The sequence below is a fragment of the Ambystoma mexicanum genome, chromosome 5q, assembly GCF_040938575.1.
Source record: "Ambystoma mexicanum isolate Mex_15411 chromosome 5q, UKY_AmexF1_1, whole genome shotgun sequence".
Lineage (NCBI taxonomy): Eukaryota > Metazoa > Chordata > Amphibia > Caudata > Ambystomatidae > Ambystoma > Ambystoma mexicanum.
In genome coordinates this window covers 51,548,660-51,566,897 of record NC_090933.1, presented here as the reverse complement: position 1 = coordinate 51,566,897, position 18,238 = coordinate 51,548,660, and the positions used below count along the sequence as shown (strand labels likewise).

Genomic DNA, 18,238 nt, shown 5'->3' with positions numbered 1-18,238 from the left:
CTTCTCTCCTCTGCTAATTTCACAGTTGCTTGTTTGGTGTCCAGGGCCTTAATGCATCCTTGGGGCCCTGACCCCCCACATCAAATCACTCCCAGCTTCGGTCAATCCTCAGCACTTGCCTCAGCACACCCTCCTTTTTACCATCCTCGAGGCTTGCACTTGACATTGCACTTCACCTGTTGCTCAACGACGAGCACCCCAGCACCTACCCCCATTCCCCTTCCCTTCTGCACTTGCATGTCCTGAACACTCAAAAGGCATAGTAGGTTCACCCCCGCCACTGTATTTCATATTTGTTTCATGTATTTTAATGTTTCTCATCCCCATGTCCCCTCCATGCGCTTTGAAACAGAATGTACTTGCTCTATAAGCGCATAACAAGCAAACAATAAATAAATACATTAATCTCGATACCCACTCCGTGGCCAGACAGCACGGGTGATAAAGCAACTATTGATGGCGGCTAGATTAACCCTAACGTAGTCATTGAAATTGGCAGAAGGTCCGATGGTGGGTCAGAGGTGTAGACGCTGATAGCCTTGGAAAAAATAACTGCGATCCTCACTGACTCTTACCAACCCTTCTATGCAGCCTGGTTCCCCGTTATCCAGAAATTGGGATCCAAAGAACACACTACCCACAAACCGCAGACTCTTCGAGTTACTGAGACAGATGCTATTACTGGGACACGCTGTTTGCGCGGGCACTGGTGGTACATTGTTACTTTTTGTTTCTGTTGTTTGATGAACTAGTGGTTTAAAGACCAGTTGACTTGTTGATTGAAAGCCAGAAATATGCTCTGAATTGTAATTGATTTTGGAAAAGATAAATAAAGCTTGATAAAAAAAAAATTGCATACAAGGACTGAGAAGCGGTGTCTCCTGCAGTCGAATTGCTATTTTGTCCCACTGAATTACCTTATTAGCTTCCCCCCCTTGGTGCACCATATGGTCCCAATCCCTAAACCCCCCTTTAATATTGAGAATGGGACTGTGGATATTTTTACCATCAAGACGTGTCTTCCCCCTTAGTTCTGGACCCTAACAGGACATCTTCTCATTCATGTATCTCGCACCATTTACATCTATAGATGGCTGCCCTAAATCTAAGGTATTCATACTTAATGAAGGGTCACCGAAGTTCTCTGACAGAGGGACCCATCTAACATTATCTGAAATAGAAGCCAGCTGAGCTTGAAACAATTTTGAGTCGATTGAGCTTCTACGCTCATTATTCCCCCCTCATATCCGATTTGAGTGTTTACTAGTTGGTTTACTTTAATACTCTCCCAATGTGTTGCTGTTGTCTTCACCTTCAACTATGGCAAGGAGAGTAAGCCACTCTGTAATCCATGAAAAGTCACCCTTGATGGAACAAGTCGAGCAACCCTAACCTCTTCAACCGGTTCAAATGGGTGTGGGTGGAGCAAACTATTGGAAGAAGAGGAGAGGCACCCCTATCGCGCTGGGTTCGCAAAGAAACACCAACTGCGTGATATGCATTAGTCTCGTGTTGAAGCAGTAATGGATTTAGGCATATTCGGATCACAACCCAAAACCCTGATCCCACTTCTTAATTCAGCTGAGGATCCTCATCTTCCTCTGAAAAATTGTCTATAGCGACAATTGGGGTTTTAAGACTCAGTCCTTGCGGCTCCTGGACACTGCGCTGATTACAACTTTGAAATGAGTCTGAGATACTTTCCTAAGAAATATACGTGACAATCGTTTGCCGTTTCTGTATTGTTTGACTTTTCACTCTTTGAGCCAATCATGTTTTTTTGTTTCTGGGAAACCTTTTACTCGGATTAGGCTCCGTGTGTGTTTGAGCGACACCATGCCACAACAGCTGAGGTGTTTTAACAGCCTCTCCTGCGACCCATTTGTTTCTGGGTTTCTCTCTCCCCTTTTTGGAAGCGAGTCCTCCCTTCCTTGCAATGAAATGTCATTAGGCTGCGTTAAAGGAGCAGCACTTTGCAACATCAAGATTTAGAAAAGGCCAATCTATTGTTTTTCATGTTAGGGAGTAATAACTCTAAAATCAAGCCTAGTATTCAGATTATCCAGTTAATTTTAAATTGCTCCCATAGTGATTGAATGCATCCTTACTTCCGGTTTGATGTCTTCATAAAGTGAAGAAATGTAGATATCACTTAATTAAGGGTGATCAACTGAGCCTGTGCATTTACATTACTATCTTCCTTCAATGCATTTAGAGGAGATATTGATCTTTTCCTTGATGCACGGCACAGGGTAGACACACAAGATGTTATAGTAGCACCACTCATATCCCCAGCCTCATCTCAGTAAAAGGACCGAAAAAAATGTCCTCTTTGAATTGGTGTCCCCCTAATGCCGCCACAAATCTCAGCTTTTCAGCATCTGAGATTGAAGGCTGAGGCCTTTCTGGCAAGGTCTGCAGACGGCATCAGTATTCATCAAATAAAATGTCATTATTTGGGTATTCATCAAATAAAATGTCATTATTTGGTTGCACTCTTTTTCCGAACAGTAGGAACTTCCCTCCCCCGGTGAGTCTGGCAAAAGGAAAGTCCTCACTCCTTTGCCATTTTCAACATTTGGTGACAAGTTGTATAGTCTGTGTTTGGAGAGGCTGCGGCGACCATGCAGGATATTGGGATGCAAACAGTGGGTAATTTGTATTTGTATTTATTGTTTTATATAGGGCCTTAATCCAAGGCACTTTACAGTTAACAAAAACACATTAAACATGGAACCGTAGAAGTAATAACAGTAAACATGAATAAAACCAGAAAATCGCATTTAGAACAATTTGCATAAGAAAAGGGGAAAACAGAGGAGGGGTGGGGAAGGAGCGAAGAGGGAGAGAGAGTAGTGAGTAAAGTGAATAGTAGGAGGAAGGAGAATTTAGAAGAGAAGGGAACAGATAAATAGAACAAAAATAAGGGTATTAGAGGGAGGGAGAGAAGGGTGAGAGGGGTGAGAGGGGGAAGGATGTCAGGGAGGGGAATGAAGAAGGAGTGATTTCAATGAGGAGCGGAAGGAGTAATAGGTGAGGGAGGAGCGGATAGAAAAAAGGTAGGGAGTTGCAGTGTAAGGGGGCAAGAACCTGAAAAAGAGCAGAAACGAGAGGCGGCACAAGGGGGTGGGCACAGACCGAGAGTAAGAAGAGATCTGCAGAATGAAGAGAGCGAGAGGGGGTGTAAATTGAGAGAAGAAGTAAGGAGGAGCAAGGTCGTGAAGAGTTTTAAAGACAAGACAAAGGAAGTGATATTTAAGTTGGGAGTGGAAAGGAAGCCATCCTAAGTGAGAAAAGGAGTTGGAAATGGAGTTGTGAGGGGAGAGAAGACAGAGGGTACGGATGGCGGAGGGGTAAAGGGATTTGAGGGGGGCAAAATGGGAATCGGGGAGACCTAAGAAGCGAGTGAACAATAGAAAAGGTGAGAAAAAATGAGGGAAGAAATTAAAAGTTTAGTGGCATGAAAGGTGAGAGAGGGACGGATTTTACAGATGTTAAAGAGATGGTAGCGACATGCCTGAGAGGTGAGGGAGATATGATGAGTAAAGGAAAGGGAAAAGTCAAAGTAAATGCCAAGATTATGAGCATGGTTGGAAATAGGAAGAATAGAAGGGGGAAATTGAATGGAAGGAGGGGGAGAGGGAGGAGGAAGTGTGTTAGAAGGAAAGAACAAAACTTCAGTCTTATCAGTGTTAAGAGAGATAGTGAGATGACATTCAGTTTTTAATGGCAGTAAGACAGGAAGAGAGATTGAGATGTAGGTCAGAGGTGAAGGAAGAAAAGGAGAGGAACAGCTGGGTGTCATCAGCGTAGAAATGGAGAGAAATCCTGAAGGAGGAGATCATAGGGGCAAGGAGTGAAGTGTAAAGAGAGAATAAGAAGGGTCCAAGAAAAGAGCCTCGAGGAACGCCGTAATCGAGAGGGAAGGTAGTAGGTTTGTTTGTTTATTTGTTAATGCGCGCCAAACCCTTGGGTAGCCGGGCGCAACAGTTTACATGAAGACTTAAGCTTGTTACAATGTTTGGCATGAGTATGTACAACACAATGGCAAAAGAGAGCAAATATATGTGAGACTATATACAATCATATGCATATAAAACACAGCGGCAAAAAGCAGATATATACAAGAATATATACAAGCATGTACCCAGAAGCAAGGCATGTCTTGGGGTGTCTAGGCAAAGGGTAGGTCGTGGCTAGGTAGGAGGCTGGGTAAAAGTTATGTGTCATTGGCACGCATCCAATTGATTATCTTGTGGCTGAACTTCGGGTATGGTTGTTCCGTTCTGAGTTCAAGTGGTAGTTTGTTCCAGCAGTGAGAAGCTTTGACAGGAAAGCTGGATCCACCCGCGGTGGAGCGTTTAAACCTTGGAATCTCTAGTTTGGAGGTGTTAGCCGATCTCGTGGGTCGCGAGGAAATTTTCCTGTTAATTTTTTCCATAAGATATGGGGGGGCTAGGTTGTTTAGACATTTAGATGTGAGGGATGCTGTTTTAAGTAGGATTCTGTCCGTTATTTTTAACCAGTTGACCTCTTTCCTGGAGTTAGTGATGTGCTCTCTGTACGGGATATTTAGTGCTGCTCTTAAGGCATTGTTCTGTAGTCTTTGAAGTTTATCGGTGATATATTTGTTGGTTCCAGAGTACAGGGCATTACAGTAATCTAACCTAGACATGATAAGGGCATTGGCTAAAGTAATGCAGCTGGCACTAGAGAGGTAAGGTCTAGCTGCACGGATGAGTTTGCAGGTGTAGGTAGTGGAGGAGGCAAGGGAGTTGACCTGCTTCTTGAGAGTAAGGGAGGAGTCCAGATAGAATCCAAGGGTTTTTACCACAGACATCACCTTGATAGGGTTGGTATCAATGCTGAAGGATGTGTAGTTTGGGCATAGTTTTTGGATGTTGACTTCAGAGCCCAAGATTAGTAGTACTGTTTTATCGTCATTCAGGCAGAGGCCGTGTGCGGCCATCCATGCCTGAATGATGGTGTATATCTTGTTCACCAAGGCTGAGTCTGTCTCGTAGTCGCCCGAAAGGGGTATAAGGATCTGGGTGTCATCTGCATAGTTCGTGTAGATGACACCCAAGCTGTCCAACTTGGCAAACAAAGGCTTGTTGAAGATATTATACATGATGGGGGAGACACAGTTATTTTGATGGGGTCAGCTGAGTTGGTAGTGGAGAAGACTCGCATGGTGCAATTTGCTAAGAAGGATTGGACCGAGGCTATAGCATCTCCGGTGAAGTTGGTGGCAGATTCAAGGTGGTTGCATAAGACTGCATGGTCCACCAGGTCAAACACAGCCGACAAGTCCAGTAGGAGGAGCAAGGCTGTTTTCCCGATATACTTAAGTTCCTCAATTTGTGTCTTGAGGTCTAACAAAGCTGTTTCCGTGCCGTGGAGTGGGCGGAAATCAGATTGCCGTGAGCCAAGCAGGTGGTTAGCCTCCAGGTAATCCTGGATTTGTATGTAGGCAGCTCTGTCTAGGATTTTTAGTCGGAAAGGCACTGTGGTGATTGGTCTGTAGTTGGTGGGGATGGTGGGGTCCAGAGTTTGTTTTTTCAATAATGGGAGGACCCATGATTCTTTAAGGTTGGTGGGTACCGTGTTGGATTTAAAGGAAGAGTTTATAAGCTTGGAAATGAAGGGAGCTAGATCCCTAGCTGCGTCCTTTATTAATTGTGCAGGGCAGAGGTCGCCCTTAAAGTTTGAGGGTTTGAGGGAGAGTATTATTTTTTCTGTGTCAATTATGGATATAGCTTTGAATCTAAATGGTGCATTGGTCTTATTCTCCTGGGATTGGGGTATTTGTTGGTGCAGAGGTGGAAGTGTGGCCTTTTTTTTAGCAATTTTACATTCAAGCAGGGAAATTTTGTTAGCAAGGGCCTTTTGTATATTTGTGCACCAAGCTTTGTTTTTAGGGGCGTTGTCTATTGGTTGAATGGGGGATTCCAGCTCACGGAGGATGGTGAAGAGCTCTTTAGTATTGGAGTTGGCTTTTGCGATCCTGTCATTAAAGGTGTTCTTCTTGGTTTTGATAATTTCTTTTTTGTACAATTTGGCAAATTCGGTTAGGTTATTTTTGTTGTGTTCAGTGGGAGAGTGGCGCCAGATAGATTGGAGCTTTCTTTTTTGTAGTCTTAGAGATTTGAGGTGGGGCGTGAACCAGACATTTAAGTGGGCTTCCTGTTTAGCTTTACGTAGTTTGGCTGGAGCAACTGCGTCTAATGCTTTGGTCATAGCATTATTGAAAGTATTTACCAAGGTGTCTGGGTTGTTAGTTTTCAAACCAGATATGGCTGGAAGGAGGAGAGGGATAATGTTTTCAACCGTCATGTCCTTCTTACTTCTGGTCAGGAGAGGGGGAACCATGTTGTTGATTTTGGGGCTAAGGAGATCCAGAGTGGCGGAGAAGGTTATTAGGTAGTGATCCGTCCATGTTTGTGGAGCAATATTGGTGATATTGATGTTACAGTTCAGTTCCGATACCCAATCGAGGGTCCTTTTCTTTGATGTGGGTAGGGGGAGAGGACTTTTTGGTCAAGGCCGTGGTCCTTAAGCAGGGCTGCAACTGACTCTGCATGTTTATTGTCAGTTTCATTAAAGCCAAGGTTAAAGTCTCCCAGTAATAGGGTTTGGGAATGGTCTTTAGTGTTATTGGCTATAAGGCTAGTTAATTAATCTTCAAAAGGTGCCTAGGGGCCCTGGGGGTCTGTATATTAAATGGATTGAGAGTGTGCGGTTGTTAGAGAGGGGCATTTTGGCTGTAGGTACTTCACAAGAAGGGTAGGAGACTGATGTGGCAGGTCTGATGGGAAGGGTAGATTTGCAGATGATGGCTAGTCCGCCGCCTCTGGCATTAGGCCTGTCTGCTCTGAGAATTTGGTAGTGATCGGGCACTGCTATCATTGTTGGACCTGCCGCCTCGTGAAGCCAAGTCTCAGTTATGGCCAATAGATCCAAGTTGTCCTTATTTAGGATGTCCGCAATTTCTGTGTCAGGGGCCACCATTGATCTCGCATTGATGAGAGATCCTAGTAGTGTTAGAGAACTATTAGGTTTGCTAGTTTGACAGGTTTTGAGTGATCGGGTGTCCAAAGTTGTTCAAGTTATGGTAGGAGTTTGATCATTGGTGTAATTGGATTGTTTGGGTGAGCGGTGCAGGTTTTTAGGTTGGGTAGTAGTACGTCTGTTGGCGTTATTCTGGTAGTTTCCTACAGGTTCATAGATACTAGGTAGTCTGGACCTAAGTCTCAGGTTTCTGTCCTTAGGAGGACTGGTTTTGGGAGTGATGGCCATAGTACTAGCTATAGCGGTGAATACCTTCGCCTGACCTATGGACCCTTCATATGGTCTCTGTGCTCTCTCCTTTCTCCTCCTCTCCCATTAATGGTGGCACCCGTTGGGATGTCCTATTGGCCCCCTTCCGCTCCTCTAAGGCCATCATTAATGTCTACGCTAATGGGACCATCTTGGTCCAAGGCCCCCAGGCCAACCTTGACCTCTTCGATAGACGCTTCCCACACCTCATCAACTTCCTCCCCTCTCCTGCTGTCCCCCCTCCTCTATCCTTGGCTACCTTGCCTCTACCCTCCCTCCCTGCCCCCTCTCGTGCTCCTTCTTCACCTCCTTCCTCAATACCTCCGCAGGGCGTACCTCTGATCTGTACCCCTCCCCGGAAGTTCTTCAAGGATGGCAGCCTTCTCCACATTGCCACTCTAAACACTCGCTCTGCCATCAAGCACTCCTCCGATATCTGTCACCTTCTTGAGGAACTGCACCTCGACGTCCTCTGTCTCACTGAGACTTGGTTCACAGCCTGCTCTGCCACCAGCTTTGACACACTCCTACCTGACGGGTACAAGATCCTCTCCATGCCCAGGCCTAACCGTGCAGGGGGTGGTGTTGCCCTTATCTTCCCCGAGTGGATTCCTGCCACTGTCACTCCCACTCAGACCTACTCCTCTTTTGAATGTCTTGTCTGCCGACTCTCTCTCTCTCCTAGCCATTCCCTTACCGTGGCTATTATCTATCGGCCACCTGGTCAAATTTCCTCCTTCCTCTCTGAGTGGGCTGACCTCTCCTCCTCACTCCTGTCCTCAACCACTCAACTCCTCCTTCTTGGCGACTTCAACATCCACCTTGATGCCTCCAGTCCCCCCACTTGTCTCTTTCGTGACCTCTGCGACTCTCTCTCACTCTCTATTCTCCCGTCTGGGCCTACTCACTCTGCTGGGCACACTCTTGATGCTCTGATCTCTTCTGACCTTCCCCTCTCCGTCCCTCTCTCCACTCCTCTCTCCTGGAGCGATCACTTTCTCCTATCCTCCCACCTCACCCTCCCTACCCCTCAGACAAAGCCACCCTCTTCACTGCCACCCACCTTCTCGGTCATCCGACCCATGAAGCGTGTGTCAGTTGAGGCTTTTGCTGCTACCTTCTCCCCCCCCCCCTTCCCCTTCGGCTGACTCCCACCCTGACACAGCCCTCTCCATGCTCCACTCTGCTATATCTGCTACTCTTGATATCCTTGCCCCCGTCATGAGAATCCGCCTGAAGCCCAAAGCCAAATGTAACTCCTGGTATGACTCGGATCTCGTCACCCTAAAACGCAAGTGCAGGGTTGCTGAGAGGAAATGGCGTGCTTCATGTTCATCCTCTGACAAACTGGCCTGCCGCCTGCTTCAAAGGCAGTACCGGCTCTCCGTTCTCACCAAGAAGAGAGCCCTTATCCAAGCCCGCATCTCTGCGGCATCAAACAACTCCGCCGAACTCTTTAAAATCTGCAAGGAGCTGGCCAACCCTGTTGCAGTCTCTACCTCTCCTGTCCCCTCCCAGGCCCTCTGCACTGCACTGGCCTCTCACTTCATCTCTAAAACTCAGGACATCCTGTCCTCGCTCTCCTCCTCTCACCTCCCCCCCCCACCCGGCTCTTCCTCTGGCCCTTCTGCGGTCAACCCTCCTCCCTCTTTCTCTGCCTTTCCACCCTTCTCTGCTGACGAGGTTTCCAGACAAGTCCGATCAATGAAAGTCTCGTCTAAACAGGTTCACCCCTGTTCCTCCAAAACTATCAAGGACCACATCGATTCCCTGGCTCCTGCCCTGGCTGACTTTTGCAACCACTCCTTCGCCTCTGGAGTCTTCCCTTCCCCCCTCAAGCACTCCCTTGTGCACCCTCCTCTCAAGAAACCCTCTTCCGACCCCTCCTGCCCGGCTAACTATCGCCCTATCTCCATCACTCCCTTCCTGGGCAAGCTCCTGGAGAAACTGGCCATCTCCCAGCTTAACCTCCATGCTGAATCTGTTGGTAGTCTTCATGACCATCAATCTGGCTTCAGAGCTGCCAGAAGCACGGAAACTGCTCTTCTGAACATCCGTGAAGACCTGCTCCTGAACCTCGATTCCAACACTCCGTGTGTTCTCATTCTGCTCGATCTCTCCTCTGCCTTTGACACTGTCAACCATGCCATCCTGCTCAACCGTCTCCGGGAAAACCTGGGTATCACTGGTCAGGCTCTGGCGTGGCTGACCTCTTTCCTTTCAAATCGACCCTCCCAGGTCCAACTGGGGTCCTTCCTCTCCGACATCTTTTTCTCCACCTGTGGTGTCCCCCAGGGATCTAATCTCTCTCCCTGGCTGTTCAACCAGTATCTGGCTCTCCTTGCCCACCGCATTGCCGCTCTCTGCCCTAATTTCCAGTGCTATGCGGACGATACCCAGCTCATTTTCAGGCTACCCTCAGCCTCCCCCTCTCCTTCCCTCATCTCTGACTGTCTGTCTGCTATCCAAGAATGGTGTGCCGCCAATGACCTCTGCCTTAATGCCAGTAAGACTGAGATTCTACTCATCGGTACTCCCACTCCCTCCTTCCCTGCAGCTCTCTGGCCTGCCTCCCTTGGCCCCCTCCCTGCTCCTACCTGCAAGGCAAAAAACCTTGGGGTCATCTTCGACTCCACACTCTCCTTCTCTCCTCATATTTCTGACGTCGCCAAGAGATCACACTACCAGCTGCACCTCCTCAGAGGTATTCTTCCCTTCCTCTCCTTCCCCCAGAAGCTCACTGTCTGCCGAGCCCTGGTTCTCTCGAAGCTGGATTACTGTAACAGCCTCTATCTTAATCTGCCTGCCTCCACTCTCCGCCCTCTGCAACTCATCCAGAACAGAACTGCGAGACTTGTCCTTGGCCTCAAGCCCAGGGACCGTATCTCTCCAGGACTGAAATCTCTACACTGGCTCCCAGTGGCTGCGAGGATAAAGTTCAAAACCCTCTGCATTGTCCACAAGGCCTTCTGGGGTCTGGGTCCTAAATACCTTCAACTCTCTCTTCCCAAATATCTTCCTCCCCAAGCCCTTCGCTCATCCGCCTCCAACTCCCTCATGGTCAGCCGCTTCTCGAAGCAACGAGCTGGGGGTAGATCTCTCTCCGCGGCAGGGGCCTCCCTCTGGAACAGCCTTCCTGCCTCCCTGAAACTTGAGGAGAACCACCTCCGGTTCCGGAAGCACCTCAAAACCTTCCTCTTTGCTTCTGCTTTCTCTCTCCCTCTCCCCTGCTGAACAGCTAATTAATTCTTCACTAAACTGCACTGATCCTGCAACTTGACCACTCTAAACTGCCTTCGGTCCTGGTCCCAGTCACTGATCCCCTGGAACCCCTCTGCACTACGGGACTGTCTCTGTATCCCTACAGCCCCCACCTTCCCCAGCACTTGCTCTGCACTTACCTTGCACTTGCCACTAGCTGGCCCTTTTTTTTATTTATTACTTACGCCACTTACCTTTACTGCACTTCCCCCCCTCCCCTTCCCCTTGCACTTTTCCCCCCTCCCCCACCCCTGCACTTGCGCGATCTGAATGACACCTGGCCTAGTAGGATCGTTTGTTTTGTCTCCCCTTGTTCCTCCCCTCCCTGCCTCGTTGCGCCTTGAAACACCTGTGTATAGGCGCGTTACAAATACCATATCATATCATATATCATAATAGTATTAGTGTCAAGGTGACTTTCGTGGGGAACATTTCTTAGCTATTCCAGAAATGTACTGTGAGCTGGCGTCTAGATATAAAGTAGATGCTTCAGTGATATGCCTGAATCATTCATGTCTGGGAGGTACAGTGGACTAATATTTGGTATGTTTATCTTGTGGAGATGCAGTAAGGGTATTCAAGCAAACTGACATCTAGATTTGACGTTAACACAAAGACCTAGTACACTGGTAACTGGAGAGTAGCAATTGGTACATTTTGGTTCAATTAGGTTGTGGAAATGCATGAGGGTTTTCAAGTGAAATGTGCAAGCGGGTGCCGTAGACCAGAGTGGTTCACCTAAGTGCAGAATTCCCAGGTAAGGCTAAAGTGGCGTGTGCAACTAAATGCACTAAATACAGTTGACCAGAGGGGTTCACCTAAATGCAGAATTCACAGATAAGGCTAAAGTGGCATGTGCAAGCAGGTACAATAGACCAGACCAGGTTTGTCTGCCCCAAGAAATGGTGAAAAAACAGTAGGAGAGGTAAGAGGAGAGCCAGTTAAAGACAGAACCTTTGAATCCAAGGGAGGAAAGAGTATTGAGAAGTAAAGGGTGATCAACAGTGTTGAATGCAGCAGAGAGGTCAAGGAGGATGAGGATAGAGGATTGCTTAGAATAGCGAGCAGTAAGGAGAGAGTTAAAGACATAGGTAAGAGCAGACTCAGTGGAGTGTTTGGGGCGGAAGCCAGATTGAGAAGGGGGAAGGAGAGAGTGGGTTGTGACAAAAGTTGAGAGCTGAGAATAGGCTAAGCGTTTGAGTATTTTAGAGAGAAAAGGTAGAAATGAGATTGGGCGAAAGTTAGAAGAGGATTAGTAGAAGGCTTCTTCAATATAGGGATGACAGTGGCATGCTTGAAGGCAGAAGGGAAGGTGGCCGTAGAGAGACAAGTATTGAAGAAGGAGGTTAGGTAGGGCATGAGAGGGGGGTAAATCTTAGGAATAAGAAGGGTTGGGATAGGAACAGAAGGAGCGGCTGTGGGTGAGATTTAGTTAAGAGGAAAGAGACATTAGAAGGTGCGATAGGAGAAAATGTAGACATGCTAGCCGAAGGGGGGTGTATGGAGGTGAGAGGAGAGGAATGAGAAGGAGAACAGACCATTTTTTGGCGAAGAGAAATCATTTTTTCAGAGAAGAATTTAGCAAAGTCAGAAGGAGAAGCAGGAGAAGTGGAAGAGATGTCATGAGCGGGAGAGGAGAGAGGGTTTGAAAGATACGACAAGGGTGAGAGACTTGGGAGTGAAGGAGGTCAGAAAAGTAAGCACGTTTGGCGGAGTTAAGGCAGGAATCATATAGAGAGTGATAAGAGAAGTAGGAGGTTTGGTTAGGAAGTGTAGGGGATTTGAGCCAGCAATGCTCAAGGCGACGACGCATGGATAAGAGGTGGGGAGAGAGCCAGGGTTGGGAAGGCTTACGAGTAGGGAAGAAAGAAGAAAGGGGGTAGAGTTGATCAAGACTAGTGGAGCTAGAGGAGGAAAGAGAGGATAAGGCAAGATCAGCCAGGAGAGAAGAGAAATCAGAAATGGGGGGGGGGGAGAAAAGAAGAGCAGGTATCAAGGAAGAGTGAAGGGCTAAAGTTCCAGAGGTCACGTCGAGTAAAAGATATGGAGGAGGGTAGAGGAGATTAAGGTGTAATACTGGGAGTAAGGGAGAAGGAGAGCAGAGCATGATCAGATACATAGATGGGTAAAGAGGAGACAGGAGAGGAGGAGTAGGTGGAATTAAAGATGAGAACAATAGTGGAACCAGAAGAGTGAGTTGGAGGAGAGAGAAGGTAGGGGTCGAGGATCGCGAGAAGAGGGGAAGTTTGAGGGGAGGTGAAGGTTGAAATCGCCAAGTACAGTGAGGGAGGAAGGGGAGATAAGAGAGAGGAGGGGGTCAAGGTTGTCATAAAAGGAGGAGAGGGGACCAGGAGTTCTATAGATAATTAGGAAGGAAATAGGGTGAGGGTAAGTAAAGGATTTATACAAGTATTCAAAAGAAGGGAAGGTAGGAAGGGACAGTGTAGAAGTAGATGAATGGTATTTAGGATGGAAGAGGATACCAACACCTCCACCACGACCAGTGGGACGAGAGACATGAGAAAATGAAGAGGAAGGGGTAGTAAGAGAGGCAGGGACGGTAGAGTTGTGAGGCTCACTGTGCGCTGATCGGTGCTCTTAAGTGATAGAGAATGATTATGTACCTTATTTATAGGCCACAGACTTTACCAGCCCAGGTACCGAAAAGGTTTACCCAAACCTTGAACTCATTAAAATGAATTCAATACACTGGAATTGGCACTGGTCCCGTAGCATTTATAGTGGGGCTAGTTAACAAAAATTTCAAAAAGACAACACGCGTTGTATAATTCTTTAAGTGCATTTATTATTCAATGTGGCCTTGGTGGTGCCACTTGTGTGAGTATGATATTCACGATCAATGCGTTTAAACAGATTGTGGCATGCCATCAAGTCAAGTGATACCGTGCTTAGAGGGGGGACACTAATCCACTAAAAGAATTTAGCCCCACAAACAGTCCACATTCAGCATGCATTGATCATGAATATCATCCGCACACGAATGCCCAGTTTTGGAAAACAACTGGTTTGGGTCGAAACACGTGTCAACACCAAGGGCACATTGAATAATAAAGGCATTGCAGAATTATACAACGTCTATCTTTTTGAAAGAAGACGTTTGGCAACTAGGCCGACTATAAATGCTAGGGGATCCGCGCCAATTCCAGTGTACCCAATTCAATGTATGCATGATGTGGCACTCAGCATACTCTGCTCCCAACTTTCACGCCAGACTGATAATTAAAACAGTAATGGTGGCAATAGTTCGACGGACCAAAGTCATGTGCTTTGTCTCAATACTGCACACTCAACACAAGCAAAGCAAACGGAGGGAAGCGATATTGCAACTGCACTTTCCACTTATTTTGCAAACGAGCGGCAACTGTGTTTCCTTGAGTGGCCAATGCTAGCCTCGCAAGCGGTTCTTAATATTTACAAAACAGTCATTTTACGAGGGGAACTGCACCGCCCAAATCAGGCGCGCCACTGTAAACCACCCGCAGCACCACTTTACGCATGGGAAATGTGCCACAATGAAATCCAGTTGGGGTGCTTCTCCAATGTCAAGCACAGCAGAAAGCCTCCAGCAAATAACCAGGGAGCTACAGTAAACCACTTGCAGCACCACTTCGGCCATTTATTAAGTAATCCCGTGAAATGTATACTTTTATTATGAGCAGGGTGGATGTGTGCTAAGAAAAATCTTGTGAGTTCTCCCGCACCTTAACTTACAACTGAACTCCCTCCCCTCCATCACCCTGCCCCTCTCCACCCCCACTATGTGATAGACCAACAAACTGATCCTCTATGTTTCACATGCCAACATTTTGTGACCAAAAATCTGTAGGAATCTTAAAGTTTAAAAAATAGTAATTAGCATAATGATGACATCACAGGAAATTATGTCACGTGAACCTTGGCCTTATGCCATCACAGAAAATGGCCTCAAGGGACATATGTCCTTGAAGAGATCACAGGAAAGTTCAACATAATGATTATGACGAGATGGCTAGAGGGCTGAAACAGGAAATATCCACTGCAAAGCTATAAATCCTTCTGTGTCACCAAGTGCCTACAGTGAAGAAAATTGGTCTGAAAAGTCAACAAGGTGATAACACTTCTATGTCCCAAGGGAAGTGATGGCCGCAAAGGCTTCTGCAAATGCAGCTTGTAAGGCAATCCCTAGAACAAATATAATATAGAGCCAAATATATTGCTGTGCCCTTTAGTTCATAACGGGATGGGTTACATTCAGGGGATTATACATATCTTCAACATGCCGTCAAGCATGGACGATCGGGTGGCAAATACAGTACAGCGCTATGCAAAACTGTTAAATGGTATCATACATGTATTTAGTTGGTTACGCAAAGTCCCAGAGATCTACATTTTTAGCTAACACTTTACAATAAGTGTAGCCAGATAATGCTCCCCCACACACGTATCCAGGAGTAATAACCCCCCCTCTCAGCAGCACTTACCTGTTCTTGCACTCTCCCCTTCCTCCTCCCCCTGGCACTTCCCTCCCTCCCTCCCTTCCCCCAAACTTGCCCGATCTGAGTAACACGATCTGAATGACAGAAGGCCTACTATGATCGTGTGTCTTTGTCCTCCCTCTGTCTTCCCTCCCTTGTCGCGCCTAGAAACACTTATGTACAGGTGCGCGCCGTTAAAATTGTCACATCATAGGTGTTAAGGTGCAGGAAGGGATTTGACGTGCAGCCGCCGGTCTCCCTGGACTGTAAGTGTACAACTACTTGCAGAGCATTGCAGTCCACACAGGACTGTGCACCATACATTGGGGTCTAGTACAACTGATTGTGTTCTGATAGTTGTGGAGCTGGTGCAAACAACTTTAAACGGAGCGGGCAGAAGTTTGACCTCGGCAACCGCACTGTGGGGAGCTTGTCTGTGGCAATTTTGCTTGCCTCTGCTCAGGGGTCCGGCTGTCTTATTTGGGCTTCCCAAGCACGCGCTGAGACACCCTTGTTTTTTCCATGGGCGAGGTGCGTTCTCAGTGTTTCATGATTCCAGCCTCAGCCCAGCCGTATCCCGTGGCTGCTCACTCGGCTCAGTGATTACACATTTTCCACCATGCCACAGACAGTACCAAGAAAGGCCGGTCATATGTGCATCTACAGTTCTCAAGAGTGTCCATACAACGTTTCCAAAATAAACATGAGGTCACACTTTCCTAAGCAGACCACATTTCCAAGGACCGGATATTTCATTTAAAGTGCATACACGTTTTAATCCAGTTAGAGATTTCTAACCCATGCTTCTGGCTAGTCATTCACACGGACCAGTTTATTTCACCGGCAGGGTAAAGAGTTAGCTGTCCATTAAAATTCCTGCCTCTGAAAATCCCCCATGCTTCATAATAAACAATCGGGACTCTCCGGTCCATGTGGTGTTTGTGGAATGAAGTAGTGGGTGAGATGGTGAAAGGTTAGCAGGCAGCCAGAGCTACCAAGATGCGGGGGCAGCCGAGGACGTTTCTGCCCAAGTGGTGTGCTTTATCAAAACTCACTTCTCTGGAAACCCATCGAAATAAAAGGGGTTTTGGAGCTTGTTGTGTGAGCGGTCCTAGAGTTCAGTGCTGCAGAGTGATAAATGAGCCGGTATGAGTGCGTTCCCGCTATCTAGTGAATGAAGGGAGTGGCACCAGTAATTAAAGACGGAAAACACATCCATTCCCCCATTTCATCGCGCGCCACGAGGGGGATTCGTACAGTGTCTGCTCCGGTTCTAGGAGAGGAGCAGGATTACTTTGAATTTCAATGGGAAGCGCTGTCTGCTGCTTCTGAAAGTTTGGCTTTTCCACCTTGCTTTTGATTTTAGAAGTCTCAGGGGTGCTTCTAGGTAGGGTCAGCTTAATCTACCTAGCCGAAATGACAGCTTTAACTGTTTCTTATCTGCAGTTTAAGCTACTGGCTGTGTGTCGGATCTCGCTCGAGGCATCGCCACCTGGGGAGCCATAAAGCAACATGACGGTGAGACCCACATATTATCGGTAGGATTTAACAACGAAATCGGTAGGGGTGCTTAAAAAGCTGTAACCTACCGCCTAAATCCGTAGGGTTGGCAAACAAGTAGTTCAATATCCTCTGCGCAGGTTACCACGATCCTATTTGTAAACCGTGTCTACGCTATAAACCCTATAGCCAGATGCTCTGTCGTCTATTTAATGCCGTGGTGAAAACCTGCAAGGCAAGTTTATTTTGTGCGCTTCAAAATCGCGTGCATTTCAGAACAATTTCCTACATAAACATTAATTTCAATTCTTTAGATCTAAATATATGTTGAACGTAATACTGATAACACCGGCGAGGAACACCACTGCCTTGCTGGAATTAACAACGGATGGTTTAGCAGTGCTGTAAACGGGGCACTGTAGTAGGAGTACAGAGCCACAACGATCCCAGTTTACTGACTGCGTGGCCGCGTAAGACAGCTGCAAACAGCTGCAAACGACTGGGTCTTGTCTGAGGTTCAAATTAGGGCTGGAGCGGTGTTGTTACTGTGGTGTGAATTCAGGGGAGCTGTGACTGTGCTTTGGTTAGATACGCAGAGCGCCAGTGCAGTGGATGCAGGGACCACACAGTGCAACTTCTCACCTGCGCTACTTGTACTGCTGCAACTTCCGTCTTCTTACAAAATCGGAATGGCAACGAGGGACGCCACGTGCTGACGTCACGCGTAAGCTCACCATTAGTCCACTGAGTTCAAGTAAAGAACTAGACGACCAATGCTCTACAGCCATTACGCCCACGGCTCTCTTCCTAGTCCCAATACTCACCAATGAGGCCCCGCCTCCCCTACAGGAACTTTTTTTGTTTCCCCTGCGGAGGTATAACGAGCTACCTACCCACAAGACACCAGTTCTAGATACTTCCGGAATGGGGCTCTGGGAGAGCGGATGTTATGTAGCTGATTTCTTAGTGTTGAGTTCGGTACGGCGTTGTCTGCTTGTCGGGATTGCCGTGCCTTCCTTCCACGTTGTTTCGTTTTGGACTACGCCTATCGCTGCCGGTATTCCTGGGCCTGCTGGAAAGGCCAGCCAAGGGCAACCGGGACTGGTTGTACCTTCAGGGACGAGACTCCTACTTGCTGGGAGATTTTTAGGTGTGTCCAGTAAACTGCCTTCTCATCCCTCGGCACGCTGGACTGTGACTTAGCTGTGGGGTGGGCAAGACCTCGACCGAGAGTAGATATGTGGTCTCTCCTGCTTTTTCCCCAAGTCCTGTCCGGCGACAAGTAGCCCACATGAAATGGACGTTCAGTCTCCCGGGCTGAGGCGGAATCATGGCTCTGGTGCGGCAGCCCATTGCTGTGCATAGGGTGGTACGGGCAGGCGAGAACCTAGCCCTTTCTCCTCTTGTAATTATTGTTCCTCCTTGTCTTCACCTTCTCCTGCGTCTTGGCTTCAGTCTGATAGGGATTCCGAGGGGACATAACTTTCCTGAGTTGAGGTGGACGCAGTTGTAGGAGTGTCAAGTATTGGATGCCGTGGGATTTTTGGACCCGTTCACTGGGGAGGGATCCTCGAATCCCAATATAAGGCTATATAGGGGTGGGGGTCATATATGATATGGTATTTGTATAGGCGCGTTACAAATACCATATCATATATGACCCCCACCCCTTATTTCTGATG

General features: G+C 47.4%; 1 protein-coding gene across 1 annotated transcript in view; it reads right to left on the bottom strand.

Moving 5' to 3' along the window:
• ZNF622 (zinc finger protein 622) overlaps window positions 1-17,410 on the bottom strand; it is a 275,145-nt gene extending 257,735 nt beyond the window's left edge. The window contains exon 1 of the mRNA XM_069620502.1: window positions 17,199-17,410. The gene's annotated coding sequence lies outside the window, so the exon portion shown is untranslated. The remainder of the gene's footprint in view (window positions 1-17,198) is intronic.
• Window positions 17,411-18,238: the final 828 nt, after the last annotated feature.